This window comes from Elaeis guineensis, chromosome 7 (assembly GCF_000442705.2).
Source record: "Elaeis guineensis isolate ETL-2024a chromosome 7, EG11, whole genome shotgun sequence".
NCBI classification, from domain to species: Eukaryota; Viridiplantae; Streptophyta; class Magnoliopsida; order Arecales; family Arecaceae; genus Elaeis; species Elaeis guineensis.
In genome coordinates, this window is record NC_025999.2 from 82,745,837 (window position 1) to 82,754,974 (window position 9,138).

At 43.2% G+C, this 9,138-nt stretch overlaps 1 long non-coding RNA gene across 2 annotated transcripts; it reads right to left on the bottom strand.

Moving 5' to 3' along the window:
- Window positions 1-1,991: 1,991 nt before the first annotated feature.
- On the bottom strand, window positions 1,992-5,959 carry LOC140859071 (uncharacterized). 2 transcript variants are annotated; one of them, XR_012142506.1, is made up of 4 exons: window positions 5,059-5,959; window positions 4,017-4,971; window positions 2,543-2,635; window positions 2,005-2,241 (listed from the first exon to the last, which is right to left on the bottom strand). It is a non-coding gene; the product is annotated as an uncharacterized lncRNA (long non-coding RNA). The 2 variants fall into 2 exon arrangements; XR_012142505.1 differs by having other exon boundaries at window positions 1,992-2,241; window positions 4,017-5,959.
- Between the last annotated feature and the right edge of the window lie 3,179 nt (window positions 5,960-9,138).

Genomic DNA, 9,138 nt, shown 5'->3' on the forward strand with positions numbered 1-9,138 from the left:
GGATGATGTCTTGAAGATATCTGAGAAGGTATCTACTTTTTTTCAGCAGTGGATTATAGATTTTTCATATACCTATCATGTATGTTGCAGAAAGGAGCAGTTTAATTTTTTAAAGAGCAGTAAGGGTACTGTTTATCCACCAGATGGAACGAGCTGTGTGATCAGAGATATCAGGACGGTCAGCTAGAGGACACATGATGATATAGTGAGAAGATTTAGGGAGGTCTGATACATATCCGATTTCAAGCGGAATTTTATCTTACCGAGCAGACTGGATTTGAGAGGCTATAGGACGGTAGCTGGTAGAGAAATTCTAAAAGTGTTGCACGATAATAAGATTATTCTGGAGGAGAAGAAGAAGATGAGAAGACATTACTATCTGACAGGGAGCCCAGTACGAGATGGAGCTTTAGGAGCTAGGAGTCCACAGCAAGGTAGAGCTCTAGATGGAGATAGATTGAGTACTAGATGGGAGACTCAAGAGGACGAGAGGCGATGTGACAGAGTGAAATTCTTATTACCGCAGGAGATTTCTCCGAGCAGATCTTTGGTCTGAATGGACACAACCCATGACAGAGGTGGGATTAAGCAGCCTAGCTCGATTCCCACATTTACCCATCTATGAGACTGCAGGCATGGCCCAGGGTGGGGGGGTGAGACGGATCACAAGCTCTCAAAGATAGATGGAAACCGAATATCGAGTCGAGATAGAAATTGTTATGAAATATGCCTCAATATTCGATCCATATTGAGCCCACAACAAAGTTCAAGACGACGAACGAAGTTCAACGAGTTTAAGAACAGTCCAAACAGAGTCCAAACGGTGAAGATACGTGTGAAAAAAGCTCAGAGCAACGGCACAGACCACGAAGCGGTGGAGGCCGGTGGCGGCGCAGTCGGGCCCGACGGATGCACGCACGTTGGAGCATGCGGCCCAGCCCACTGGGCAGGCCCAGGCATGCATGGGCATGCGTGCGGGTCGGTCCAACGCACACAGGGCGCCCAGGCCCAGCGCCCTGTGCGGTCCATCGTGGACCGCAAAGTGCTGGGTGGTCCATGGAGACTGCATGGACCGATCACACAGTCCATATGTAATCCACGAGCGATTTTATGCGATCCGACGTCTCTAGAACGAGCCGTTTATGATTGGATGGCTGAGGATTGCTCTGAATGTGATCAAGCTTCATCTGAGGATATAGTGCATGATCGGATGGCTCTGGTGTGAGCTGATCACGATCGAATGGCCACGAATAATTCTAAGATTGATCAAAACTCAATATTCATAATATAACAATATTTTTAAGATTTTAAAGCCTATATAGCTTCGATTGACGAACCGTTTGTTGTATTGGATAATTGATGACGTCCTGAAAGTGTAAAAAGACTTCAAGAGAGGTTTCAAAAATGCTTTTTTTTAAAGATTTTGAGACAAACTCTTGCATAAAGATTGTGTGATGAATTTCTCTTATATTAATTATATTTTATTCTTTCATAATAAAACTTGCACGTCTCGTGAAGATAAACTTGAGATCGATCGATATATTTATATTATATTTTTTATTTTATTTCTTCTTTCTTCCTCTTGTACCTTGTGATACCAAATCATGCACAACTGCTTATGACTTGAAAAAACTTTTTACACTTATAAGTTGCCTTGGGGAATTACGATTCTAGCAGAAATTTCAATGTAAACCTATTCTTGGACATATTTCTTTGACATAACATCTTAAATATTTGCGCACTCAAAAATTAGGAATGTCATGCAATATGAAAGGAAATTTTTTTCGTGATGGTTTCGTCCTAACCCTTGGTCATAATAAATTCATAGACCATGTATTAAAACATGAAACAGAAAAAGGGTAATTTTCTGTCGTGCAGGTGAATGATTATACACAATGTAGAACATTATACCTGCTCAATAACATTGTTGTTCGTGAGAGGAACTCTCAGCGTATCTATCATTCCACAGCACTTCTTGTAAACCAGCTCCCTCACGCTCTTCAAGTTAGGGTAGATGATGCAATAGATTTTTAATTAATGAACTTGCCGGGGGTAAAAAAAAGATATAAGGTAAAAGAATGAAGAAAGTATCTGATTTGTTACCCACAGGTGGTAAATGGCTCTACACCAAGTAACATTTTTCAATTCACCTCATTGGCCTTCAGAAATACACCACCTAATATATGTCTCAACCTCAAAAAGTTCAAAATTTTTCTGATCCTGGGATGCATATCCTTTGTGCTGAACATAGAGAAACAGGGAGACGATCAATTTTAGCCTCACTGGCATCAATTTGAAACACGAGTTCACGAAAATAAGAATACCAATAATTCAAATCCCTGAGATAAGATTATTTTAATTTTTTCATGAAACGGAATGCACTGTGTCTCAATATATGATGGTGGATGATCCATCCTATCCCGATAATCAGATAGTGCTCCTTTCCAACACGGGATAGTCGGACACCCTGCCATCCTACTAGGACTTAAATTCTTAGAAAATATGATGCCCTAACTTAGAGAGTATTATGCCACTAACTTACGGTACGAATGACAAAAGGTAGCTAAGATTTAAGATTGTCAGAAGGCAACTTCCACAGCTTGAGTCTTTGTTTCATCCGGATGTGGTCCAATTCCTGGAAATTGAGGGTCAAAATCAGTAACAGAATTCAAATGAAACAAACTACACATACTTCAGATGCCAAATATTCTAACAGAAAACCCTGATGTTGAACAGAATTAAACATGCCATGTGATTTACATGGCCTAGGTTTACCATGAGATAAGTACCTATGCCATTGGAGTTACAAATGGGAAAAATTCAAATATCTTGGACTTTCATTACATTAAAGTTACCATTAGATGGTAGATGGACTTTCATTACATAAAACATAGTTCTATAGTTTCTTTTACTTGCAAGAAGAATTATGTCATTATATATCAACTAGATAGCCGACACTAAATAGTTGGAAAAAGGCTGGATGGCTATAGTTATGGTAGGAACAAAAGAAGACCAAAGAAATTATAAAAGGACAATACTAATGAAATTTACAAAATGTTCATGAAACTATTCAAGAATAAATAACAAGCAGAGAAATCTGAATAGGTCAAACTGAGCACTAAAAAAATATCAGTAGTACTGCAGCCATAATTGAAGCAAGATTTGGCTCCAAAAAATCACTATGTTATGGGTGGCAATGACAACAGTGAACCACCTTCACCCAAAAAGAAGAACAAGGAAGCAGTGACATGAGCGCTTTAAGGGTTTCAAACTTTCAACCCTCTCATCAAGTCTTGCTTATACAATATAGAAAGAAGAGGTTGGATATTAGAGAACCAGCAGTGGCAGTGACACCACAAGTTGAGGGCAGCAGGCAACTGAAGATGGAAGAAAAGCAACGATTTAGTAAAGCATGGTGAGTGGCCTAATTACACCTAGGTAATGTTCGAGGATGATTACTAGGTGTCCAAGGCTAGATTTTCTCTTTCATTGCTATTTTTTCTCTTGTTTGAATCTTCACTTGCCTTTTTCTAACAATAGAATTCAAAAAGGTTTCTACATGTTTTGGAATCTTCATTTACAAGACAATTTCAATATTAATCTCAAAATCATTATTTCCAACAACAATCACCCAAGGACATATATCAATGCTGACTTAAAACTCAAGTGTGTATGCATCTGCTCGCTATGGTTTAGCTTGCTTTTTTCCTCAAAAGCAGTACTACAGAAGTTCAGAAAAACTATTTATTTACTGGGCCATGCAAAAGAAGCAACTACAAAAATAAAGGCCAACATATGCTATTGGTACATGAAAAATTACCAACTTGACTTGCTACTTGACTGTACCATGAAATGAGACCCAAGTGAAAATATTCCAGCTCTTAGGAAGTACTGTTTGCTGGTTTGAGGGGCTATAGTAAATGAAATGCGGACCAGGTGGGACCATTTTTATGCCCTTGAAATGCCTATAGCAAGATCTTCCTCAAAAAGAATAATTGAAGCAAGATGATGCTTACTTTATCACAGTATTCCTCGATAAACTTCTCAGGCCTTTTGATGGCGAGTTTCAGTTCTCTTTGTCTCTCTTCTTTCGTGTTTCCAATTGCTCCCTCCTCTTGATAGCCCACTCTTTATTATTTTTCCTCTTCTTTAGAACCGTCTCATGGACATATGAGATGGACTGTGGCTACTCCACCACCATGTCAATCCTAATAACCTTCGAAGCAGCTCCAACGAAGAATTCACTCACGGTCGGCACTAAACCCATAACAAGAAGTACATAGGAAAAAGGGCGATCAAATTCATTAACCAAATAGAACAATTCCATCATAAATCATAGCAAGTAAACGATGCAAACTTTTGCTATTTGATTTTTTTTTTTTTTTTTGATTAAAATGGAGGCTGGGAAGAAACCAGCCACCAAAAAATTATTGATAAGGGACCGAACAACAAGCAATGTTACAGAACCAGAGGTTATAGAACATCTGGTTCAGTTACAGGATTTTCAGGACAGAAAACAGAGCATGAAACAGGTTACAGACATGGAGCAGAAACACGCTGCAGATATGTTCAGAAACCGGTAACAGGCTTCTAAACGGTCAAGAATTGAAGGAATGAAGAGTAAGGTTTGCTCCAGAATTTGAAATAGAGAGTGCAAGTGCCGAAGAAAATGAGCAAGGTACTGTCATGTTGCATCGACTTTAACTCCTTTGATAGCATTCCAAACATTTGTAGAAACGTGACATGGCCCATGATAACAGAACAGAGTTGGGGGCAGAGTGATGAGAATAGGAGCTTGGCAAGGAGGAAGAAACTCGCTTGATCTTAGACCAAACAGCACCAAAGATCTTCAGCTGGTTGGAGTTGCAAAGGATCGACCAGTCTCTGAAGAGGGACAATGCGTCACATGCGACTACCTGAGTCGAAGAGGCTTTATTGAAAAAGAGCCTAGCATTACGCTCCCTCCAGCATCTCCAAGCAATGGCAGAGAAGAGCATCAAAATAATCAGCTGTGAAGATTTCGGAAACATCGACTGTGTCCAGTCCATGCAAATGTACCTAAAAGTGGACTGAGGGCAGAGAGTACTCAAGGCCACACACATGGAGCTCCAGATCTTGGAGAATAGGGGGCAGAAGGAGGAGAGATGATCGATTGTTTCTGGTGAAGGCACAGCCGTCCAAGAACTTGCCCAGCTTCTTTCCAATAGCATCCCTTGAATTCAGTTTGTGCTTCCAACACAGCCACAGAAAACATCGTATTTTCAGTGGAATGGAAAGATTCCATAAGATGGAGGCGAACCTACAGATTGCGCCAGAGAAGTTGAGGAATTGATAGAGTGAGACAGTGAAGAACTCACCATTGCAGGAAGCCTTCCAAATAATTCGATCTTCATCACTGCTAAGAGTGACAGAGTTCAACAGATAGGTAATGAGATCAAATTGTGTGCCTACCTCGAAGGATGGATTCGATGGTAGTCTGAGATGCCAAGAACGTGGTCTGAGTTTGAAGTAACTTGCCACAGTGCCGTTCTTATTTTTGCAGAGTTTGAAAAGATCAGGGAACAGAGTTTGAAGAGGGGCAGCAGCAATCCAATTATCCTTCCAGATGAGGGTTCGCAGATCATTTCCGCAAAGGAATTGAGTGCGATTCCAAAAAGCAAGGAGGCTTCGAATAACATCACGCCATAAGGAGGAGCACCTCCTCCGAGGTTTCCAAGAATTGCCAAACCTAACCTTTTTATGGTATGCCCATTGAACCTGCTTCTTCCACAAAGCATAATCATTAGAAAGAAGTCTCCATCCCCATTTGGCAAGGAGAGAAGTATTGAATTGATAGATGTCCTTTAAATCGAGGCCACCCTCCTCCTTCTTCAAGCAGATGGTGCTCCAGCTGACTTTGTAGGACAAGCCACTGGTAGAGGACGATCCGATCCAAAGGAACAATCGCCTATAGGAGACAATCTTCTTGACGACCCAGTGAGGCAGCCTAAACAAGGACATGAAATATAGCAGTAGTGAGGTGAGGACAAAGTTAACGAGGGTAAGCCTACCTGCAGAGGAGAGAAACTTGGATTTCTATGTGGCAAGCCGAGATCCTACCCTTAAGAGGAGAGCATTCCAATCCGATCTAGATAACCTTCGGCCCCTCAAAGGAAGTCTGAGATAGTTAAAAGGCAGTGTGGATGTGGAGTAGTTAAGCCAGGAGACATATTCCTCCAAGGAATCAAAGCCAATTAGTGAGACAGAGCTTTTCTGATAGTTAATAGATAAGTCAGAGTGATGTTCAAAGCAATACAAGATGAGTTTCAAGTGTTAGGATTTGAAGTTTTGATATTCGGTTCACATTGAGTCCATAGCGAGATCCGCGATGAAAAATAGTCCAACGAGATCAAGATCACTTCAAACGGACCTTGAATAGAAAAGATACGAGCTTTTTAAGCTTGCACGAGATCCGAGATGATGGAAGATCGCCGACGGCCGATGGAGCGACAGCGGTGCAGTCGCAGATGGCAGAGTGCAGCCCAGGCGGGGCAAACATGCGGGGCGCACGGCCCAGGCATGCGGCCCAGGCGCACGACCCAGGCACGTGGCCCAGGCAGGTGTGCGGCCCAGCCCGGCGGGCGGGAGCGCAGGGCGCGGTCCAGGTGCATAAGCCCGGTGCGGGAGTGGCCCAAGCCCGCGCGCACGGGCCGGCACAGGCCCAGGCGCCTTTAGAGCCTGGCCTGTACCTCGATCCACTGTGGACTGAGCGGTCCATGGCAGACCGCGTGGACCGCCTGGGCGTTTTTCAGGCATTTCTCGCGGTCCACGATACTATTCCATGAACCGATCGTGATCAAACGACGTGGGTTGATCCTGTTTTCGATCCGACGGCTGGAGGAGGTTATCTAAGGTTTGTTTGAGCCAAATTAGGATTTCTAATCCTAATCTAACCCTTATTTAAGGCCTATAAAGACCTGAGAACAGTGAACAAGGATGTGTGTGGTCGTGTGGTCTTCTGGTGGCCTTTTGATTCGCGAGCAGAGACCTGTACGTGGACTGGTGGCCATGTAATTTCTCGTGGATGCTCGACGTGAACCCGAGAAGGAACTCGAGGAAGAGAGAGGCTGAAGCGCTGAGAGGAGTAGGGCTCCTGGACAGCAAATGCCGGTCACTTCAGGGGCCAAGGGAGATCTTCTAAAAGAGACAGCTTTTGTGAGGGAAACTTCTAGTGAGAGAGAAATTTGATGTACAAAAGTTGAGGGTAAGATCTCCTCTTATAAAATTTTTTTTCATAGTGAAGTTTGCATGCCTCGTGGAGGCGAGCCCTTTTATGGCTGATCCACGTATTTTGATTGTTTTTGTTTTGTTTCTTCTTTCTTCTTGCTACATCATGCGGTACTGAAAAGATTTTAGGAGGTAGTGTCCTGACCAGACATCTACCCAACAAGTGGTATTAGAGCGAGGCAGTACAAGAATGTAGATTGCAGCGGTAGTAAGCAAGACTGAAGATGGAGAAGACAAGATTAATCAAGATGGAGATCAACAAATTTGATGAAAAGAGTAATTTCTCCTTGTGGCAAGCAAAGGTGAAGGACGTGCTCATCCAACAAGGGTTGATTGATGCTTTCTTATGCGAGGAAAAGCCAACCACCATAAAGGTACGGGATTGAAAATGGCTATAAATACAGACGATGAGTACCATCTGTATGTACCTGACGGATGAGATGGTGATCCATGTACTGAGCGAGACTTTTCCAACGGTGCTGTGGTCGAAGCTCGAGAAGTTGTACATGACGAAGTCTCTCACCAACATATTTTTCCTCTGGAGGCAGTTTTACCAGCTGTAGATGGCTGAGGGACAGAGCGTGCAGGAGCATCTCAGCCACATCCAGAAGATTCTCACTGATCTTCTCAGCATTGGCGAGAATGTTGAGAAGAAGACCAGGACCCTGATTTTGCTAGCATCACTTCCACTTTCGTACGAGTTCTTAGTGACTGTTCTTCTAGTGGGAAAGAGCACTATCAAGATAGACGAAGTCACTACGGCGATACTCCAGAACGAGGTTCTCAGGAGAGAGAACCAGACTTCGAGTTCAGATGGCGGTAGCTCATCTTTGGTGGCTTCTGGAGGAGTAGGAAGTGGTAGACGGAGCGACAGGAGATCGCGACGAGGACGGTCCAAGTTCAGGAGGAACTTGAGCAAAATCAAGTATTACCGATGTGAAGAGTTGGGACATCTAGCCAAAGATTACCCTCAACTCAAAAATTGGATGGTAGCTGCTGTAGCGACGGCCGACAGTGATTCAGATGGAGATGTCTTTGAGATATCTGACGAGGTATCTACTTCTTCCCAGCAGTGGATATTAGATTCTGCATACCCCTATCATGTATGTTGCAGAAAGGAGCAGTTTGACTCCCTAGAGAATAGTGAGGACACTGTATACTGCTGAATGGATCGAGCTATGCGATCAGAGACATTAAGACGGTCAGTTGGAGGACACATGATGGTGCAATGAGGAGATTGGAGGAGATCCGATACACATCCGATTTCAGACGGAATCTTATTTCACTGAGTAGACTGGATTCAAGAAGCTACAAGATGGTAGCCGGTGGAGGAATCCTGAAGGTACTACGCGGTGATAAGATTGTGCTGGAGGGGAAGAAGAAGAACAGAGAACATTATTACCTGACAGAAAGTCCAATGCGAGGTAGAGCTTCGAGAGCCAGATAGAGCCCAGAACGAGGTGAAACTCCAGATGAAGATGGATCGAGCACGAGACAGAAGACTCGGAAGGACGAGAGGTGACGTCGCAAGATGAGATTTCTATTGCCGCAGGATGATGTCCCGAGCAGGTCTCAGGTCACGACGGAGATGGGATCGAACGATCTGGCTTGACTTCCATATTTGTCCATCCATTATTAACAGACGATGGCCCCAGGACATGAGGGTGAGGAGATCCAGAAGCTCTCGAAGTTAGGAGGAAACCGAATATCGAGTCGAGATAGAGATTGTTAGGATTTAACGTCTCAAGATTCGATCTATATTGATCCCACAACGAGATCCACGACGAAAAACAGAATCCAACAAAACTAAGATCACTCCAAACGAACTTCGGACGGAGAAGATACGAGCTTTTGAAGCTTGCAAGAGATCCG